General features: G+C 34.2%; 1 non-coding gene across 1 annotated transcript; it reads right to left on the bottom strand.

The window, feature by feature from the left end:
• Positions 1–753: 753 nt before the first annotated feature.
• LOC119468219 lies at positions 754–894 on the bottom strand. The gene has a single exon (XR_005196863.1). It is a non-coding gene; the product is annotated as a U4 spliceosomal RNA (small nuclear RNA).
• Positions 895–23,779: the final 22,885 nt, after the last annotated feature.

Here is a 23,779-nt window from a genome sequence, read left to right as displayed (position 1 = left end):
AATCTGCAAGTTCAGCACATGTATCCCAAAACTTAAAGTAAAATTTAAAAAAAATATATTAAAAAAAGAGAAAGCATGCGCCTCATGATAAAAATAAAGATTAGATATAAATAATACAATAGGTTTATAACAGAAAAAAAGAGAAATATTGAAGGAAATAAAAAGTGCAAACACAGACTCATATGAATATATTACATTTTAATTGTGAATAAAGGTGATACCACTGATAATTGTAGATGGCATTTGTTGTTTTCAAAATGATGCTGGAAAACTGGACACATCACATAAGGGGAAAAGAACTGACCCTCTAACATTAAAAACGTGGTCTCTAAATGGTTACGAACCTCAATGCCAAAGTAAAACTGTATATTTAGCAGTGAAAAATGGAGACTTTTTATGAACTAAGTAAAAGTACTTGATGAAAATTGTGTTCAAAAATATAATCCAAAGAGCAAAAATAATGATTACATTGGAAGTCGTATTCAATGAAGAATACCATAAATAAAAATGACTGACAGCAGAAAAGAAGGTATTTTTGATGTCTAAAATTTTTGAGAATGATACATAGGACATAAACTTACACACATCAATGAGGTGAAAACACAAAATGAAATTTTCTAAAAATATAAAGAGGAAATTTATAAGGTAAGGGATATTCGTTTCTTTTTACTGCTGTGAAAATTACCACAAACTTAGTGACTTAAAACAATAAAAAAGTATTCTTTTTTATTTATTTATTTATTTTTTATTCAGTCTCCTTAGAGACTGCCAAAAATTGCCAATTCCGACTATATGTCAAGTTGTCATAGTGGGGTACTGGGAAAAGTTTTCAATTAGCAATAATCGTGCCTCAGATAAACCTCATTGGCTATGATACTGCCACTGCACAAAGTTTAAAATGTATTCTTTTATAGTTGTGAAGTTCAGAAGTTTAAAATTGTTCTCCACTGGCTAAAGTGAAGATGTGAGCAGGCCTGCTTCCTTCTGAGGCTCGGAAGGGAAAATCAGTTTCCTTATATTTTTCAGCCTCTACAGGACTCCTGCATTCTCTGACTCATGGTCCTTCCTTGTATCCCTCCAGTCTCTTGGTCTGTCATCACATCTGCTGCTTCTGCTTCTGATCTTCCTGTCTCCCTCTTATGAAGACCCTTGTGGTTACACTAAGCACACTCACATAAGCCTGGATCATCTCTCCGTCTCAAAGTCCTTAATTTAACCACATCATTAGAGTCCCTTGTTCAGGTAAGGTAACATTCACCAGGTTCCAGAGATAAGGCATGGACATCTTTAGGGAAAAAGAAGCTTTGTTTTACCATGGAAGGGGAGCCCAAACAAGAAGCACTGGGATAGATGTCCAGAAGTTACTAGCAATAAAATAATTCCAACAAAAACAATGAGATGCCTAGATATTCAAATAAAGTTAAGCCTTGGTGGAAATTTAGGGCAAAAAGAATGTTCAGGCCTTGCTGGTAGAAGGGTGGAATGGTGTAGCCATACCAAAGAGCCATTTGACATCTCAAAGTCAAACTGCTTAAAGAAATGTACAGAGGACTCAGCCCAGTAAAAAAAAAATGTTTTACATAAGTCTATAAACTTGTGTGAGCTAGAATGTTTATAATAACACTGTATTTGATGGTGATATTTGAGGTCAGATATAATATTTGGAGGCATCACTGGCAGGGAATAAAATATTTGGAGGAAAACTATGGAATATGATGCAGCAGTTATGTGCACTCAATTAGATGTTCACAGAACTACTTGATGGACTTTAGTACAATAGTGTATATGGAACCAAAATATATACATGGATATGCTACATACCCCCTCACGTAAATATGACAATGTGTGTACATTCATATATAATTAGGTAATTGTATAGTTATATGTTAACATATGTACATACAATATTCTGTATATTAGAAAACACAATCAAATAAATATAATATGCAATAAAGACATTTAATTGTTATCTGTGGTGTTGAGAGAAACAAGTTTGTGGTATGAGGATGAAAGAGGATAAACAAATGAATGACTGCAATGCACAGATTGTTGATAATAACATGCCATCAACTGGGTAGTGGCATTAATTCAACCCTGTGCATCTGAGATGGAAGACAATCCTGAATATATAGGCCAGACTGGAAATATCTCTGAAATACGCTGACAAGCTAACTTATTTCAAATTTATTGAATGCTTATTCTTGTTGTTTTGGATTATTTCCTCTCACCGTTTAATAGTTACTTTCATGTTTCAAGAGGATATTCAAAACACTGATTAAGCAGTATAGACACCAGCCAATCAGAACAGATGCACAGCGCAAATTGACATATTGGGGTAAACCTATTTAATAAGAGCATCACAGGTACATTACATTATAATAGCCACTGCAAACAGATTAAAATATTGGGTGAGTATCCTGCCAGTCCTTTAAATTCAATTGTACAGAATATTTAAATTTAAATTTGAAATGCACATCTTCCCAGAAAATAGATGTCATATGGTTACAATTATTGTAACTATGAAATTGGGAATATTTTAATATGTTTGGATGGAAAATAAAAATGACATGTAATGTTGACTTTAAAATACACACAAGCATATTTTTCCCACTGTTCTACATGAAAGTATTGAACTTAGTAATTTGTATTTAACTTCATAATTGAGTAAAATGATATGAGAAGTCCAGGATCCAGTTGTACTTAACTGTTTTAATATACTTTCCTTCTATTGGGGTCTTACAGAAGAAAGTGTAAGATGTCTTTCATGTGACTTTGAACTGAAAAATATAGGTAAAATCTTGCAATTAGAAATACTCTAATTATTTGAGCAATGGAAAAAGCAAATGAATTTTTTCAACATCATTTAATAGCAGGTAAAAGTTCCTGTGTATGGGAAATAGGCTTGTAGGCTGTTGTTGTGGAGAAAGGGCTGGAGTTAATGTGTAAAGAACCCCGATAGGCAAACTGAGGGGAAGATGAAAGGAGACAAAGATTTGTTGAACATATGTAAAGTTACAGTTTCCAAAAGGGAGCCAGTGATTATCTAATAAAAGGTGGCAAAAGAAATGGACAGTGGGAAGATCCTATGATCAGTTGCCAAATTGCCAAAGGAGGAGCACACTAATTGGAGATTTTCCTTTGAGGTCTGAGTAGAAAGTAAAATAACAATGTCAAATGGTTTTCAAAGGGATTCAGTTACATAAGCTAGAAAGTATTGAGAAAAAAAGTTTCCTATGACTCTGCCACTTACTGGAGTGTAACAATTAGCCTCCACATGAAGTGAAGTGGTGGTTAAAGTATTTAATTACTGAATTTTTGGATGGGAGAATGCTGATTTGTACTATTTGTCAATTTCCATGTAAATATTACCAAAATGACCAGTATAAGCTATCAATGTGTGATGTCAACTGGCTTGCAACATTTCTGAAATTTAACAATTGGCCCTTGTATGTATGCAGGTAGAAGCTAGTTCTAATACATCATTAGAACTTTAAATTATTGTGAACTTTAAATTATTAAACTGTGTAAAGGCCTTAGCACAGTGTTTGGCACAGAAGAACAATACATATTAGCACTCCCTAAATTTCTTTTTCAGTGCAAGAAAAGATGCTTTCTTCTCCTATTAGTATCAGATATGTGGGTAAATATAATTAATAATAATATTCATAACTATATACACAAATATGAGATGAATAAAGGAAGTTAATCTTGAAGAGCAAGTGAACATCCTAACATTCCAACTGTTGTATATCACTGACCTGTTTGATGTTGAGAGGTAAAGGCATATGTAAAGAATTACTGAGCAGGCCTGTGTTGTCCAAATTTAGCACATTCCAAAAAAAATTTGTTCCTTTATCAGGTTCTTGGAGATAATCTCCAAACTCTTGGCATATCCTACCTGAGAAGAATGTCTGTTTCTCTGTGACCATGGACCAGGTCAGATAGTCTAGGAAAACATTTTGATTTGCGGTGAAGTCCTTGGATCATATAGTATTCATTGACCTAAAGAGAGAATGGAGATTGAGTAACTAATGTCAGACACGAGACTGTGCCTTATCTATATAACTAATCTCCAGTAAAAATGCTGAACACGAAGAATCCAGTGAACTTCTCTGGTTGGCAATACCTTTTGAGTAGCATCATTGCCAGAATTAAGTTCTGTCTCTAGGATTCCACTGAGAGAAGACAATTGGAAATGTGGGGCTGGTTTCTCCTGTGCTCTGTTCTTTGCACATTTTACCTTTGCTGATTTTAATCTGTATCCTTTTTACATAATAAACTCTAACCCAGAGTATAACCAAAAAAGCCCAGATAGTAAGATAGTTGAAGTTTAAATTTTACAGCTTCTTATTTTACTTTTCCCAACTTTTCCCCACAATTTTAATTATCTGGCTCTTTTTGCTCTATATTATGTCCCAGTCCTTATATTATGTCTTATTGTTTTGTTAAAAAAAATGTGACCTACTAATCTTCATGAAGAAGTTAGCTACTGACAACATACTTGCATGCTTTCTCAGTCATACTTGTATTTGAAAGACATTTATCAAGGTTAAAAGTTTGTTGGACTAAGTTAATGATTACTAAAAATGAAATTCTATCCACTGAGATGGACAATGAACACAATGTTAGAAATGAATTCTATATCAGTGGAGGATTTGGCCTTATCTAGAGAAAGTTTTGGGTGACAAAACTGGTGTGGGAATACAACTAGCAGTTGAGGGCAGAGGCTAGAGTCTACTCAGCATCCCACGATGCACAGGACAGACCACCACAACAGGGGGTCGGCTGACCAAAATATCAACAGTGCAAAGTTGAGAGAATAGCTGCTCTGGAGTTAGCTTTAATCATTCGGCCTGAAAGCAAAGAAGAAACTCCACATTATTTCAGGGAACCAAACAGCAGTAAACAATGTCTTAGTTGGCAAAAGTCAATCTGTGAGGTTTATAATTTCTAATGAACAAACACAAAACTATAACCTAGGAAACTAAAGACATTGAAACTACATAAAATGTAATCTCAGTTGTAATCAGTGAACAGGGTTTAAAGCATTCATTTTTGGTTTTTTTTTTTCAGTTTTTTTTATTATACTTTAAGTTCTGGGGTACATATGCAGATTGTGTAGGATTGTAACATAGGTGAATTGGGGAGGGATAAAATTAGAAGAAATACCTAATGTAGATGATGGGGTGATAGATAAAGCATTAGTTTCTAAATATATTTTGAGATTTTTTTTTTATTACTTTAACACTGAAGTAACAACTGAAGAAAAATTTCCTACTTACTAGGTGGTAATATCCTGTAGTTTATTATTGGTAGTCAATTTAATTGAAAAAAAGTCATATTTGCTTTTCTACCTATAAATTCAAAGTATTAACAAGCTGATGTTTTGTATGAAGAGAAATATTTCAGTCATGGAAAAATTTACACCACTTTAAATCTCTTCAATATAATGTTTCAGTTAATTTACCTCTTAAGTTTTCAGTTACAAATAAAGTATTTTAGATTTTACATTTTAAAATGAAAATAGCATTGCCTACCATATTTAGACAGCCATTGAATTTTTGAGACAAAGGGTCTTGGAAACTAATATCAGCACAGGGGAGTTTCAGTGTTTTTAGCCATCAAACATATTGTTGATCATATGCAAGGTTATCCTTTGCCCCTGCTCCATGCACATAAAATTCTGATTGATGTCAATGGGAACCATGTGCAGCTTTTGAGGGCACTGAAGTTTGAAATCTTATGGTGTGTTTGGAATATTTTTGAAGTCCAGTTTATGAGGAGAAATGCAGTGTTTGAAAAGTAGTTCTTCAGGGCTTATTCTTATCCACTGAGAACAAGTTTAGATTGCCTATTTTACATGCAGCGTTAGGCTGGAATTGCAAAACACAATATGGGTAGGGAGAAGATGATTTATAATGGATTGTTTCAGTTGACTACAATTCCTAGATTTATAGCCTTGAGGGCCCTATGGCAAATTGTCCACCTCTTTTTTTTAACATTAATATTTATGAGTTTCTTTTACTCAGCTGCAATAGTAGTACGTATTTATTTATTCATAGCATTGCTATAAAATAAGTGTATAACTTTCCTTCGCATTGTCCACTAAATTCATCAACAGAACAGATGAGATCACCATTACGTCAACAAAGTCATCAGTAAACTGCACTTTTAAATTATGACCAAGTAAGTGTTTGTAAGACCTCTTCATATTTTTGGTGCTTATCTTGATAAATATATTTAAGTACTCTACAAAAAACTCCTTGAATGTATTCCTACAGCAAGAGATCAGACATTGACAGGGTAAACATAAACACTACAAAAATACAAGTGATGGTTTGTCTTAGGAGATCCTAAGTACCTTAATCTGCTACATAGCACATGATACAACATTTATCTATTATAACATAAAATTAAGTAAAGTAAATTATTATAACATATAATTTAAAAATAATCTAGATTTCTTACATAGTAGCACTAAAATCACCTAAGCATTCAAATACTCAACGAAAATTACAAATAATATAAAGAATAATTACCTATTCCCATTAATCAAATATCAAATTATTTTCTTGGATTAGCAGATTCTTGAACAAAATGCATATCACATATACGAATAATCACTTTTTTAAAAATCTGAAACAGAATTGCTAATGTTATCTGAAACTTCCACATTTCCCAATTTGAAGGTATAAATGATATAATCCAAGTTATATGTCCTAATTTTGCCTTTCTTAACTAGCTCTTCTTTTCATTTTGGACCCTACTCAAGTTGTGCCTAGAGCTGCTGAAACTGTGCAGCTTCTCGGAGACATCTTTGTGATTTTGCTACTTTTGGGTCTTGACAGCACATCCAGCCTGTGCCTGATAATCCATCTCAACCATACATGAAGGAAGGTGTTAAATAGCAACCAAGAAGGAGGACTTCTAAGAGGAGAACGATAAATGACAGCCTTTCAACCAACAACAAACCTTCATATTTAGAAAGATTTTATGGTGAGTATGCAGGAGCTATGATGAAAATAATTGAAGGTGAAAAGACAAGAAATTGAATACAGAAAAGAAGCCAAGAAAGGGAAGGAAGAGGCAGGAGAGACACAATTTCGTTACTTTTAAATTTTATGTATACAACAGAAAATTACTTCGTCTGCTACTTTGTGGCTGTCATAGGTTCCTCAAAAATTGGTCCAATAACCAGAGAACAAAACTTCCCTGCTCTTTTTTCTTCCATCATTTCTTGTCTCTGAGGTTGTGTTAGTTCCGTTGGCTCCACCAGATCTAATCCCACTTCTCTATCCTGCTCTGCACTCCTGGACAGTATCCTCCCATCCATTGGGATCCGGCTTCTCTCTCATCAGTTCGAGCCAACACTAAGAGATCAAAGAATCGGGGGAGAGCAAGGTACCTCCCTCCCTCTGAGACTGACTTTAGCTGGTTACTGAAAGGTCATCTTTTGCTTACAAGGATTTGACTGTCAACACTTCCTCGTCTCATTTATTCTAAAGCTTGTAAGCTGCTGTCAAGAGCTCTGCTTTCTGTCCATGTCATGCTCTTACCAGTTACTCAGTTTTCTCTACATTCTTTTGACGTAGTTATAAATAGTCTCTTTATTAAACACATCACAAATTATCCAACTTGAAAGCACCACTTAATTTCTGCCAGAATATGACAAATTAGAGGTGGAGGTTTTTGTTGTTCTGTTCTCTCCAATATCTCCCTTAACAGAACCTATTTATCTTGTGCTGAGAAAAGAAGGTAAGAGGAAAAATATTAGTAGTAGATGGAAATTACATAATACTGAGAAATTCCCATTGGGTGAAAAAATTTTTCTGCCTATGTTTCTCAACGGACTATTGGATTTTATTATTGCTTAATGAGAAATTAATTATGAAAACAGGATTGGTCCTGTTCCACTTAACAAATTACAACTTGCCCTCTAACCTGTACCAGATCAAATCTCCATGTGGAGTGTGGTTGTGTCCATAAATACTGTTTTCTTGTATACAATATTGGAAATTACCTGGAAAGATTATTCTCTACTTACAGAATCTGAAAATGAATGGAATGGGTTTCCCACTCTCAAGTTCAACAGATATTTTTTGATTAAAAATGTTTTGCTTTAGGGGAACAATACACACTGGTGCTTATCAGAAGGTGTAGAGTGGGAGGAGGGAGAGGAGCAGGAAAAATAACTGGTGGGTACAAGGCCTAATACCTGGGTGATGAAACACTCTGGACAACAAACTCCTATGACACAAGTTAACCTATTTAACAAACCTGCACCTGTATCCTCAACTTCATAAATGTTTAGGAAATGTTCTATTTTAATATTGCATCATAATCAACATGTAAGATGAGAGGCTGAAGGTCTCTGCTCTTACAAAACAAAGATCAGGTGAGACTATGTGGTCATATTTTCAGGTTATTGAAATATTTTGGCTATAATTCTTACAAGCATCACTATTATTAAATGCCTGTCAAATTTAAAAGCTTTGCAAATTCCTCTCTTCAACGTATCCATTTACTTGTATGTCCACAGAATAAGTTTGCATTCGTCAGCTTCCCAGCTCTTTTTTAGGGTCCTTGTCTCTGCGTCCCCATCGCCTCTCACACCATTCACAGGTGTGTTATCAATTATATTTTAAGGATCAATTTATGTATGTAGTTACCATGCAATCTTACCAAGACCACATCTTAAAACATGCTTTGTAACTGTGTGTAAATGGGTACAAATCCTTAAAAAGCTTAAATAATATCAATATTTTCCAAATATTTACCAGTGAACAAATAGCATTAGTTTTCTTAGGTGTTTTGATATCCAAAGCACATGGCTAAAAAAAAAAAAAAGCCAGTTCCCATATCCCAGACAGGTTTCTTCATCCTTGGTGCTATTTACGTTTTCAGCTGTATACCTCTTTGATATAGGGAATTGTAATATACACTGCCAGGGTGTTTAACAAAAGACGTGGCCTCTAACACACCACATGCTAGAAGCAGCATCTCCGCAACTGTCAGAATCAAAAACACCTCCAGACATTTCCAAAATCTTCCTGTTGGGGGCCTGGGGGAGAGGGAACAACCACCTCTGGTTGAGAACCACTGGTATAGAATGAAGACATTATTGTTGCCACCCTATGGCCCCTTAATTATGTAATATTTGAATGAAAACATTAAAATTCTAAAAAAGAAAAAAACACATAACTGGTCATATTCCAGTCTATTGAAGGCCTTTTTGTGGTCTAAAATATTACAGTTTTCAGTTTGAACATCTTTATCAAACAAGAGGCAGCAGAGCTGAATACTAAAAGCAACTGCTTCCTGAATTCAGATTACCACTCCTGGTGGCTCTGGGGAAATTATTGAACATCTCTGTTCAACAATTTTCTTGCAGGATAAATAGGAACAATTTATACTATTTTATAAAGCTGTTGAAGGATTAAGTCAATTAATACTTGCAAAGTACTTAGAAAACTGGGAATATAGGGTGAACTCTTATTGTTTAGACATAGAAGAATGGACTTTGGGGAAGAGGTGAGGTTAGTTGACATACAGTACAAATCCTCCCACCATTTATATAACCTCAGAAGAAAAATCATAGAACTTGCCTCATTTTCAATTCCTTTACACATTAAAGATGGTCTTGAAAGGTGTGCAAAACCATAATATTTCAAATTCTGAGGCTTAGTTCATGAAACCACGTTACTAACAATATTCAAGACAGAAAAGAATTGAATTGTTAAACACGTGTGTGTGTGTCTGTGTCTGCGTGTGTCTATGTGTCTGTGTGTGTGCCTGTGTGTGTGCACTGCTGCTTTGATGAGGTGTTTCATTGTAACATGCAGCATTTCTAGTCATACAGAGCATGGTTCAGCTGTATTTACCACTGACACACTTTTTTCTGTTACTTGCTTCAATTTGCCTTTACCAAACGATAGGCCTTCTGCTTGTAATACTGACAGAAATGCTAAAATGGAAAATAATGCTAGTGTTTGAATTCTGTCCAAGTTTTTGGTGGCTTTTGGTTTTAGTAATATTGTAGCTAACTCATAAACTGAAAACAGAAATGGAGAAGGAACACATCTAGAAAAATAAAATTATAAAGAGCACTCTGAATAATATATAGAAATTTCTAAGTTTAAAGCAGAAACTCATTTTTTTATAACTAAAAAGGGAATAGGATAATTATATCATTGTGTTTCTGGATAAAATAGAACATTTCCAGAGAGTAACAAGCCATGCATCTGGGAGAAAACCTCTTAGATTCCAGGTGATATGGAAAAGATGAGGGGGAGACATGAATTAATCTTCTCCAAGGAAGCACCCTTCTATGCCTCTTTAAAACTATTGAAAGTACATTAATTTTAACTAATTATTGGGTCTTCCACCCCCCAACAAAAAACCCTGAACACAATTGGATTACCAGCCTACTTCAACTCTCCAGGAAGTCTACCAGAAGCAGTCTATTAGAGTAAGATGGTCCAAACACTGTACCTCCCATGCAAAATTCCTGTCAGTATTTCTGGTTTTCTGCCATGTCCTCATACCCAAAGCCATCACTCATAATTCCTTAGGGCAGAATGCCACCCAGTTAGTACAATACATATAAAGGACAGGTTTGACCACCTCCCCTTAAAAGAGAGTCCCTTTATCAACAAAATACTAGACTCAATTTTTAAGAAAGGGAGACCCTAAAGGTCTTCCAGTGAGCCAGGGTGCCACGAAGCAATATGAACTTTTGTCCCCAGTTGATGTAGGTCCCACTTGGGAGAGTGATCACAACAATTATAAACAACATTTTATTTCCCCAGTGGCAATATTTTGTTTGGAACCAGAAACTAACTAACATCCTTCCAAAACATGGTGACTTACCCCCTGAGAAACAGTCTTAAGAGACCCACAAGCATTTCAGGACAAACCATCAGAACATCATGTAATGCTCAGGTGCATTCAAAGGATTTTTATATTTTATTTTATTTTTTTTCCCAAATGAGCCTACCCTAGGTTGCATGGAGGTTTGAAAGGGATAATCAAATTCTAATTTAATCACAAATTATGCAGCAATTCTTACAGCATGTTAATTATTCTATTGGAAATATCGGTATGAAGTTTGTGACTCTAGTTGAGATGATCAGTGACATCCTTTCAGGTTAGGAAAGCGTTCAGTTCAGCCTCAAAGAATGGGCCAGGGTTGTTATGAAAGACAGCTTTGTCCTATACATTTTCCTTAAGGGTCAAGGCAGATTGTATACAATATACGAACCTATACCTGGATTAATGCCTCAAGAAAAATGCAAAGGTCAGTATAGAACCTCAAAGATAATCCCACCTGGATTTCTAAGGTATTCCTGATTGTTAGAAACTTGGTTCAGCTGTTGAGTTTGGAACACTGTGGAACATGTTTAAGGCCATTACATTAGGTTGCCACATCCTGATGTTTAGAGTCTTGATAAGTATAGTCTTAATTAATTGAGCATTGTTTATAAATAACAAATTTGGTCACAGCCTATGCTAGTCAAACAATCTGAGTGGCCAACTGGGCATCGTATTCATGGTCAGAAGATAAGACAGTGTCGTAAGGAGGGGCAGTGTAGAAAGTCATGGGATGAGTCTCCACAAGTTTTTCGTGTTTTGGCACATCTTGCAAGTGGAGGCATCACCCCTTGATTCCAGGCTATTTTTCCAAGGATTTTGTAAACATTCATATGAATATTTTACACATTTATGAGACATGTTATATTTTATTGCATGCATAGAATGTATAATGATCATGTCAGGGTATTTGGGGTATCCATCACTTTGAGTATCTATTTTTTCTATGTGTTGGAAAAAAAATTGAGGTTTTCTCTTATAGCTACTTTGAAATGTATTCTACTTTTTCCTTTCTATAATCATCCTTCTCTGCTATGAAACATAACTTATATTTTCTACTTTAGTGTATATTTGCATTCATTGACCTACCTCTCTTCATCCTTACTTTCTCTCACACACCCTGCCCAGCCTGGTATTTATCATCCCACTTTCTACTTCCCTGGGATTAACTTTTTTGGCTCCTACACAATAGTGAGAACATGAAAAATTTCTCTTTACATGTCTGGCTTATTTCACTTAACATGGTAACCTCCACTTCCATCCATCTTGCCATTTTGTATGGCTAATAGTATTTCATTGTGTATATATATGCTACATTTTCTTTATCCATTCATCCACTGATGAATACATAGATTGATTTCGTATCATTTCTACTGTGAATAGTGATACAATAAAATCTCTGAGTTCAGATATCTGCTTTCTTTTCCTTTGGATAAATATCCAGTAGTGGCATTGTCAGAGCATACGGTAGTTCTATTTTTAGGTTTTTGAGAAATCTCTGTACTGTTTTCCACAGTGGCTTTACTGTTTACATTCCCACTAACAGTGTGATAGAATTCCCTTCTCTCAACACTAGGGATGTTTTTGTGGTGTGCAGCCCTGGTGGGCAGAGATAGTATCTCCCTCCAGAGAAAAAGCATACAGGCTGGTTTAATAAAGATAATGTCTTCTTCAGTGCCAAAGGTCAGGCAGGTTTGCATAAAGCCCAATTTAATAGAATGGGATTTTGCGAACTCAGTATTCCTTTTGAGATTTAATGCAACCCATTGTGGACTCAAGTGTCACTTGGCTTTCCTTTTGCCACCATGTGTAAATATGGGTTTAGAGTAACAACACAAGAACATGTTGATCTCTGGCTATAGCTACTGCTATAAGTAATAAACCTACTTTGTCACTGGCCCAACAGTCTCATTTTCTGTCAGCATCAATAAAACTATAGCAGACAAATCTGTTAGTCCACTAGGATAAAATTGCAAATCTTTACCATTCTCGAGACAAAATAGTATGGGTATACATTTTTTATCTCAACTACAAAACTGCCGTAACTATTACTGCATGCTATTTTCCATTTTAACATTGAACATTCTATATGTGTTTTTTCCTAATCATTGCAAAGCTATGAGATTCTACAATCCAAGGTGATCAAAAGCAATCCTAACACATAATCACAAAAGAAAGAGACACTGCTATATAGGACCACTTCACAAAATGAAGTGTGTGCGTGCGTGTGTGTGTGTGTGTGTGTGTGTGTGTGTTTTGTCTCTTCTACTCATGTTTTTATCTTGTATTCTCTGCCTCGATTCTGTTAAATTCTGTAACTTAAAACCTGAGTGAATAAGTATTAAAAGTGAATATAAAATGAAAATAACTGAATGCTTATAAATAGAATAGAGCTTTTATAAATTAAAGAAAAAAAGTCCCAGACAATTGTCCAAAATTTTATCAAGATCTTACAATATATAAATTATCAGTTCCTGTAACAAATCGCTGTGAGAAAATCAGTTCTTTGGGAAATGCCTTTTGGGAAACGAGGTTTATTACCTTTTTGGTTGGTATTCATTATAGCAACAATTGAAGCTAATCCTTACTGAGGTTCCACCATTTACCCAGCTTATGTAGGTAAAAGCTAAACCTTAAAGTCTTTATAGATTGTGAAATTTATATACCCAGAATCAAACCTATTTGAACTCAATAGCAAATTGAATATTAGTTGAATATGGTCAGTGTTGTTAAATTTTGTCAGGTGAAAATATTAACAAAAATTGAAAATGTCTCAGTTCTTTTATTTTCACTTGTGTTTCATAATTCTGCAACTCAATTAAACTGAATAATAAGTAGACACAAATAAATATTTTTGCTATATTCTTTGATCAGACATACAATTTACATACATTTAATACATTTATTTACTATGTTCAATTAAGAAGCAAAATATCTGGAGCAGCGAGACTGGCTTCTCTATTCCTGATATGGAAATTGCTATTCATAAACCTCATATTTTTAAACAATTGCTTGAAGTTTACATTAAGCACGTTGATTTATTCACAATTGCTTTAATCTTATGCTTGTAAATGAATATAAGCTTTTAAATAAAGATTTATGTTAATGGAGCCTTACACATTTAAACATATTGGGAAAAAACAAAAGAAAACATGCATTAATGTTAGAGAGAATCTTATGCAGTGGTTTAATTATACTTTGTAAGATATTACCATGCTTGTTATCTAACAGTGACAGAGAGGAGTCTCATGACCTTTCAAGTTTTTAGAACCATGTAGGAAACAGCAATTTCAAAAGCATTTTTATCTGTGACACTGCACAGCAAGACAAAATGTAAAATTCAGAAGTTACATGCTATGATAAATCTCCAAAGAAGTTCCTTTTTCACATTCATTGACATTTCCATACTGCAGAGATACATTTTTCAGAGAATTTTGCCCAATAAAAGTAAATTAGATTAATGGAAGGGAAAAAAAACCATAATTCTGTATAAGCATATTATGTGAATCTAGCTCTATTCTTCTTTTTGATAGAAGAGTTTCTTTTTTCAAATGTCATGCTAAAAATTGAAACAATTGGAATTTTTATATCTAGATATGTCCACAAGAATGTTTTCTTACCCATTTAAAATGAAATTTAATGTTTACTTGTTAAAATTAATTGTAATAATATGATATCTAATTTAAGATTGATTTTAGGCAAAACGATGACATTGATTTTTGTTATAAAATATAAAAATGAAGTTCTCCTTCCTAACTATAGGGTACTTTGTTGATAGGGTATTTTTAAACACAAGATGCAAAATAATGTTATTCAACATAGATGTCTTTCCATAATATAAAGAAGATTTTTGATGCTCATGGAATTGGCAAAGACTCTTGATATTATGAAAGAAGAATGAGGTTTGGTTACACAAATTGTCTAGGGACCCACAGATAGGAATGACAGCATTAGTAATGGCTTGATTAGGTGAAATAATTTTTCACACTCATATTGAGAGGTATTTATGCATAAATGACTTGTTTACCCTTTATTTGGTGTATTTTAACATAATAGGAGGCAACCGGACAAGATCATGACTAAGTAAATTTTGATCTACCATGTGTGTTTGACACTAGCCTTTATATTAAAAAGCTTTTCCAGGCATAATTTTGAAAGTTTAGGACACTTCTTTGGGAACAGATAAATGAAATCTAAAAGAACTGGACAACATTATTTATTTTTAAATACTTCATAAATATTTATATATATAAATATAGACTACATGTTAGGCTATGTTTTAAAAGAATAATCTAAACCAGGGTTACTGCTTTTCTGTTGAATATAGCTCTAAAATATTTGCCTCAATAGCTTAGTGAATATACTCAGTCATTTAAAAAAAAAAACACTAAACTTTTAAGGCAAATATTCCAATAGCTATATTCAACAGTAAAGCAGTGAGCTTTGGAGTCTTCTATGTGAAAATATAATATAAAGATGTTTTCAGTCAACTGCCCTAAAAAAAATATCTTGTGTTCCACTTATTTGTTTCTTCTTTCCTTCTCCCAAATCCCTGGCAGAATCACTTTTTGATTCCCTGGAGAGACACTTGTGATTGTATTTTGATATTTACACACACTATTCACCAAGTGGGATTCACACTATTACACACACCATTGAGCATTATTTTCTCAAATTCATTTTCTCTCACCCATCAGCCAAAAATTAATCTTTAGAAGAAATGTCATTAGAAGATTATTTGTTCTAGAATTGAAATTATGTGAGACGTTTTTAACAAGCAGAAACGAAGATTAGGGATATGGTTTTTTGCTAATGCTTCCTCAGACCTGTGACACTCAAAAGGCAATGATGATGATAAAAGAATAATTTCTGAAAAAAAATACTAGAAAAATAACTTCAATGGGCCCATATTTTTTAAATTAATTCATTTTTTAATTACTTCATTAGCTTTGGATTCCTCTACAATCCTTAAGAATTAGTAATTTCTGATTTTGTTAATCTATTAATCTATTTGCTAATCTATTTTTAGTTTAGTTTTTTTGAATAAGTTTTCTCTTTTTTCTGCACTGAATATAAACACCTTGAAAGCTGAGATTAGCTTTGTCTTGAATTCTGCTATACCCCAGGCATATTCTACCTTACTCACTAAGTTAGCACTCTCCTCTCTACATATAGATAATTTATAAACATACTTCTCAGAGCCTTTATTACAAAATTCTACATGTGTGTAAAACATTATAAATCTAGTCTATTTATTAAAGATTAATTTTAGTAATTAGTAGTATTTATAAAGAAATAATATTTTGATGGCTGACACCAGGAAATCAATTAGTGTCTCAAAAATGATCACGGTTTTCTGCTTATTCTTATATAAATTGGCAGTTACAATTTCTAGATTTGGACTTAGAAAAGAATGATAAATGTGAGAATTGTGGCGTGTTTTAGAAAATAAACTTCAGCACAAAAGACCACACCAGCAGTAGTGGATGTCCAGGGGATTACTAGAAAATGTTGATGTTTGTCCTGTGAAAATACTTTCCTACTCTTACAATAGTGTAAAATATAGAAACTTTAACATTTGAACAAAGCCACACTTAAGAGAGAGCTTGAATAAACAGAAAATGAATGACAGAAAATGTTGATGAGGATGCGGAGCAACGGAAACTCTTATTCATTGCCAGTTTAAATGCAAGATGGTAGTCACTTTGGAAGACAGTCTGGCAGTTCCTTAGAAAACTAAGCATATTCTTACCATGTTATTCTGCTTCCGTGCTACATGGTATTTACATAACAGAACTGAAAACTTAAATTCACACAAATATTTATAGCACCCTTATTTATAATTTCAAAAGTGCAGGAGCAACCAAGGTGTCCCTCAAAAGGTCATTGGATAAATAATCTTCGGTACACAGAAACAGTGGATTGTTACTCACAATTAAAAAGAAATCATATTATGAAGCCATGAAAAAAAATAAGGAAAAATTAAGTGCATCTTATTAAGTAAACGAAGACAATTCAATTAAGTAAATAATTAAGTAAATACAATCAAGTAAACGAAGAGGCTACGTACTATTTGATTCCAACTACATGACATTCTGGAGATAGAAAACTATAGAGACAGTAAAAAGATCGGATTGCCAGGGCTTTGGGAGGAGGAAAGAAGCAACAAATAAGTGGAACAAAGGGATTTTTTTTTAGGGTAATAAAATTATGCTGTGTGATATTGTAATAGTGAATACCTGTCATTATATATTTGTCAAAATTCACAGATCGTACAAGATAAAGAGTGAATTTTAATGTATACTATAATCCTTAATAATGTATCAAACTTGGCTCATCAACACAGTTACACAGGGTGTTATACTAAAAAAGCTGGGATGAGTGTGAGGGAGTTATGGGTGCTCTGCACTCTCCACACAATTTTTCTGTAAACCTAAAACTGCTTAATAAAAATAAAATTTATTAATTTTTATAAATGAGAGGTAAGTAGAAACAAATACATGAGATATTCTAACATGTTATTCACATTATTCACATATTCACACCTTTTTTTTAAATGGAATCTTGCTCTGTCGCAAGACTATGTTTTAATGGGAATCTTAGCAAAATATTAGGGAAGAATCTTCACTCACTGCAGACCAAGATTTTGCTTTCCTTATTGGTAACAATTTTAAGACAGCAGTTTCAATGCTTATAATTATGTAATATTGGTTAATAATTGGAGATGTTCATAACATTACACAGCTCTTTCCTGTTGTGTCTTTGAATCATTTTTAAAGTTTAAAGAGAATTCCATGCTTCTTGTCATCTTATATGAGCGGATCATGCAAAAAAAAAAAAAAAAGTTTTTTCTATTCAAGGTCCAAGTTTTTTGACATAAACTAACCCCAGATTCACACCAATGAACAGAAAATAAGTAGATCTCATTTTTAATTGAATCACGCAAGTAGAAAAACTATATTGTTTAAAACAAGATGTGGGCTGGGCGCAGTGGCTCATGCCTGTAATCCCAGCACTTTGGGAGAAGGAGGTGGGCAGATCATGAGGTCAAGAGATGGAGACCCTGCCTCCACTAAAATTACAAAAATTAGCTAGGAGTGGTGGCACATGCCTGTAATCTCAGCTACTCAGGAGGCTAAGGAAGGAGAATCACTCTGTCGCCCAGCCTGGAGTGCAGTGGCATGATCTCAGCTCACTGCATCCTCTACCTTCCCAGTTCAAGTGATTCTCCTGCCTTAGCCTCTGACTTCATTTGTTTTTGGAAACCCAAGAACACACCAATGTAAAGAGTCACAATGGCAGAGATGGGGTTAAGCATGGTTCCAAGAACAGAGACTTTTATACTTACAAAAACCAATTTATTTACTAATGTTTACAATCCTTGCAAATTTAACATGGACCAATGTCATATATCACTATTTCTCAAAGACCATCTGGTCCCTTGATGGCAAGTGAACAATTGAAACCCTTGAAAGAGAAATTGTGTTTTGTGAGTTACATGACTATCTACCTTTTGCTTCTGAGGTCTCCTCTGTAATCAAGAGAAGAATGCAGGAACTATATGTCAAGAATCTCTTTCCATGTTAGAGTTTACCAATGAGATTAAATCATGTGAAGGTTGACAGGGAGAGAGAAACAAATTCCATTATTCTTAGGCAAGCATTGTGACCAGAGGTGGAAACTCACAGCAGTCAGATGAGGTGGCTGCATAGACTTTGTGTGATCTCCCATTTCATGCTTGTGTTGTTAGGAGTTCTGCTGCATCACAAACCTTTTCACAGGGGATACACAGCTCAATTAAAAATTTAAAGTGATAGAAATTCAAGCGAAAATAAAATATGATGAACACATTCTCCAATAAAACATTTTATTTTAGCTTGAATTTCTGCAAATATAAAATTTATAGAGAATGGATATATTCTATTGATGATTATAATTTAACCTTTAGATAAATTATTTGTTAATATCTTGCATCTTAATACAAATATTATTCTTCATGTAATCACTCAATTTTTGTATTTAATTGAGGACCTGTTGCTATAGACTCTAAACAGCTTATAAATGTTTGGACAGTGCTGAGGCAAGGTGATGAAGGAATAATATAGTGCTATGATCACCTCTGCCTAGTAGCTGTTATCCAACATCTGAGTACTTAGATTTTTTGAGAGGTGGTAAACTACTGTGTTAGAAAATACTAGAAAAATACATGATTGTATTTTTCATGCCCAAAGTCTAACATGCTAAATAAAGAAAAAGATTCTAAAATTCGTTTCTTTAATATTTTAAACAAAAGTGAATTTTCTTGGTTAAATATCCTACTTAATTGCATTTATTTTTTTATTTTTTTATTTTTTTTTGAGACAGAGTTTTGCTCTTGTTGCCCAGGCTGGAGTGCAATGGCACGATCTCGGCTCACCGCAACCTCTGCCTCCTGGGTTCAGGCAATTCTCCTGCCTCAGTCTCCTGAGTAGCTGAGATTACAGGCACACGCCACCATGCCCAGCTGAATTTTTGTATTTTTAGTAGAGATGGGGTTTCACCATGTTGACCAGGATGGTTTCGATCTGTTGACCTCATGATCCACCCGCCTTGGCCTCCCAAAGTGCTGGGATTACAGGCATGAGCCACCGCACCCGGCCTAATTGCATTTCTAAAAATGGCCTAAATGAGCATTGTTCAATATATGTGGTGAGATTCTTTTTAAGTACTTAATTATAATGTTTTATTTGATGAGACTAGCTGTTAGGTAATTTTTTCTTTAATGGGAAGAGGAAAAACATAATAAAATGCAAAAATAATACTGAAAAATGTTTTAAATTATTGCTAAGTATTTTTTTGTGAATACCTAATTAGTTGACTAAGGGTGCCATAACTAAATAACACAAACTAAATGGTTCGAATGACATAAACTGTTTTCACTCAATTCTGGAGGCTCAATGTTTAAGATCATAGTGTCAGCAGGTTTGAGTCCTCCTGAGGCTTTTCCACTCAGCTTGCAGTTGTTTGCCTTCTCATTGTGTCCTCACATTGTCTCCCTCTCTCTGTGTGCTCCACAATCTAATCTCCCTTCTTATAAGGATACCAGTCATATTCAACTAAAACTGCACCCTAACAACCCTAATTTAATTGAATTATCCATTTAAATATTTTATCTCTAAAACAGTAATATTTTGAAGTACTACAGGTTAGGACTTCAGCATATTAATTTTGGGGGAAGGGATGCAATTTAACTCATAACACTTGTGAAGTTTATCTCATAGAAATATAACTTTCTATGGGTCTTTCATGACAAGGAATGTGAGATGAATGCTATGGTCTGAATGTGTTTCTTCCAAAATTCAGGTGTTGCTAATATGACAATTTGTTTTGTTTTGTTTTTTTCAGACACAGTTCTGCCCTGTCACCCAGGTTGGAGTGCAGTGGTACCATCTTGGCTCACTTCAACCTCTGCCTCCCAGGTTCAAGCAATTCTCCTGAATCAGCCTCCTGAGTAGCTGAGACTACAGGCACATGCCACCAAACCTAGCTAATTTTTGTATTTTTAGTAGAGATGGGATTTCACCGTATTGAAGAGGCTTTTCCTGAACTCATGACCTCAAGTGATCTGCCCGCCTCGGCTTCCCAAAGTGCTGGGATTACAGGCATAAGCTACCAGGCCCAGATCAGCATAATGATATGAGGAGGTGGTGCTCTAAAGAGGTGATTAGATCATGCGGGTTTCTACCCTCGTTAGTTGGACTAAGGTCTTTATACAAGAGGCTTCACACACCATTTGGCTCTAGCTTGAGCTTCTGTCTCCAGCCATGTGAGGACACAGCATTCCTCCCTCTGGAGGATTTAGCAACAAGGAACCATCTTGGAAGCAGAAAGCAATCATTTCCTAGACAACAGAACCTACTAGAGCCTGGATCTTGAACTTTTCCATATTCAAAACTATGAGAAATAAATTTCTGACTATTATTAGCTACCCAATTTTGAGTATTTTGTTATAGAAGCACAAAATGGACCAGGTTGATGAATTTTTATCTGACACTGCTGACACCATTGTAGGAGCAACATGTTTATTGTGTAATCTCTTGAGACTTATTCAAAGTTAGAAATAAGGAGGAATAAATTCTACTGTCCACAAAGATTCTTTCAACTTTGAATTTTGATGGATCCAAACACAACATTTAATTGTAAGTGGTATTAAACTGAAGAACAAAAGAAAGTTATGTGTATTTATAGATGTTTGTGGAGAGAGATGAAAAAAATATTGACAATACTTGACATATGCAATGCAGAGCTGGTGAAAATCAGAAAGCATGATTCCAGGAAAATAAAGCTAGTTGGCTTCCAACTGGTAAAAGTTCACACTATGAAGAGTTCATTTCCCCACACTTCCTGTCTTCATAGGCCTAAGCCTTCAGAAGAACAAGTTTCCACATAAGGGTCAACAAGTAATAAGTAAGTCTAGACAAGAGTGCACAATGAAGGCAGAAGATGAGGGGATCTCAGGTTGCATCTCCTGAGGCACCAGGATACAAAGGTGAACAAAGCACACAGCACGTCATTTGATGTGATAAGTTTCATGGACATATAAGTAAGGAGGAAGGAATGTTGAGGTGTATGTTGGGTGGGGGGTGGAAATTCAAATGCAATTCTCATCATTAAATATACTTGAAACAAATTTGGAAAGGTGAAGTAAAGAAGTAGCCAATTTCCTGACACTCAAGGATTGTTTCTACAAGTGCAGAAAACAATGACAACTTCAGATATTCTATGAATACAGATCCTTTTATCAAATTCTTTGGTTTCAAGTAATAATGGTGTTGGTGTGGTCAGAGTTGTGAAAAAGGACTGTTGATTCCAACACAGTGTCAAAGATGGCATGTTGAACTAATGTGCTTCTACAAATGTGTCTGTTGTTCTGGAGCCCATATTTGGAAACCCAGTCTAAAAAATACCTCTTCATCTTTATATGATTTTGAAACCATTTAATTCTTTACTTTTCTGTATGTCTGGAGGCAGTACTACATGTTGGAAGTTTGAAAAAGTAGAAGATTTAAGTATCTACTTAAGATAATTGAGGAGTGATTAGTCCAGAGAAAGATTATAGGATTCCTTGCAGGTATAGAGACTACTGGAGGTCAGTGGTGATGAAATTAAAATGAGGTCATTCATAATGATTGGTTTTCACTAGTCCTCAGTATCTCATGCCTGTATGATAAGAAGATGTGAATAAGTAAACAATTGGATTTAGCCTGTGCTTTTCCTACTTGCATAAAATGAAGATGTTAATGGGATTTGTGCATAAGTGAAAGATGAAGATTATGATGATAAGCCAGAGAATTTAAGTTTAGTAAAAGGGAAAGTGAGAGCATTTGGTGGTTAGAGACAGTGAAAGGGTAGCAGAAACTATGGAATGGACAAGGCAATTAAATAGGACATTGTGATGTACAGCAAACGAAAGGAAACACTGGTAAGACAGAAGGTTGATACTGTAGAATTCTGAGATAATAATAAACTATTGTCTGAAGATAAAATTTGTTTATTTATATTTGTACTTGCATATTTTACCATCTAATTTTTTTGGTTAAAGTTACAAGAAATAGAGTTATGTTCTAGTTTTTTGTAACCAGTGACAATAGTAAAAACAAGAATTGAGTACATACTATTTTGGAGACTATTCTATGTGATTTTATGTATTAAATAATTGATATTTAATGCAACTCTATGAAGAAGGAAATATTATTAAGTCTATTATGTAGATGAAAAAAGAGCAGGAAAGCCAAATGTCACAGGGCTGGTCAATTGCCGAGCTGAGATTAGAACCAAGTAGTTTGACTTTAGAGCCCGTGTGCTTACCTGGAATTTTACATGTTCTTGATGATTTCCTGGAATTTTACACTTTCTTGACTAGATTCTAGACTGATTTCTATCTTTCTTTTCTCCCACTTTAGCGATTTTATTTGACTAAAAGATTATAGATATATGTGCACAACTGAATACTTGATTGTATACTTAATTCATAGTGATACCAGCCTTTAAAATGGCTTATATGATGAAAGGAAGAAATATATCTGCTATAAAGGCTTTGGAGTAATGTATTTGTGACCATATTTGTTAATGTTTATAATAACATCAGACCAAACATGAAGAGTTCTGATCAAATGCACAATAACCATTGTGCAAACATTCAGCGTAGTCATTATCAAAAAATCAAAAACAGAAAAAAAATATCACAGAATTAATCTAGATAATAAATGTAAAAGGTATATTAAAAATTCTGGAAACTATAAAAAATAAAAAGGATTTTATACAAAGATTTGAGTTTTGTTTTGTTTACAATCTTGACTGTTGCTACTTTGACCCCCAATTTCAACAGTCCCAGAAAATTATAAGGTAAAATTACTTTCCAGTTTTTTTCTAAGTTTCTTAATTAGAGTTTGCTTTCTGAGAACACTCAAAACAGCTCTTTGTGCAATGCAAAGTAATTAAGGGAATTCTTATTACTCTTGCAATTAGGAAGTGGCAGCATCAAAAAATTAATTGAATAGTAAATATCACAATAGGGAAACAACATTATTTGAATATCACCATCCTTCTGGCTTGAATCCCAGAATCAAGAAAACTGATGGATTTTCACAAAGATAGGAAATAATGTACAGGTTTTGTTTTCAATATTATTTTATTCAATTCTGTACATGAAGCATATATTTTAATTCTAAATTATCAGTGATCATTTTGCCATTATCTGAAGTTGTATGGGACTCCAAGAATGTAAAAGTGGTCGTGTGTGTGTGTGTGTGTGTGTGTGTGTACATATGTTCATTTTTTCAAATATACTATATAAGAGTCTCATCAATACTGAGGACTGCAAAAAATATTTCAGCACTGGTTCCAATTCAGGCAGAATAAGTAGTACATA

Source organism: Cebus imitator, unplaced genomic scaffold (genome assembly GCF_001604975.1).
Source record: "Cebus imitator isolate Cc_AM_T3 unplaced genomic scaffold, Cebus_imitator-1.0 Scaffold395, whole genome shotgun sequence".
NCBI classification, from domain to species: domain Eukaryota; kingdom Metazoa; phylum Chordata; class Mammalia; order Primates; family Cebidae; genus Cebus; species Cebus imitator.
The sequence above is the reverse complement of the archived record's forward strand: the minus strand, read 5'-3'. Positions and strand labels throughout refer to the sequence as shown.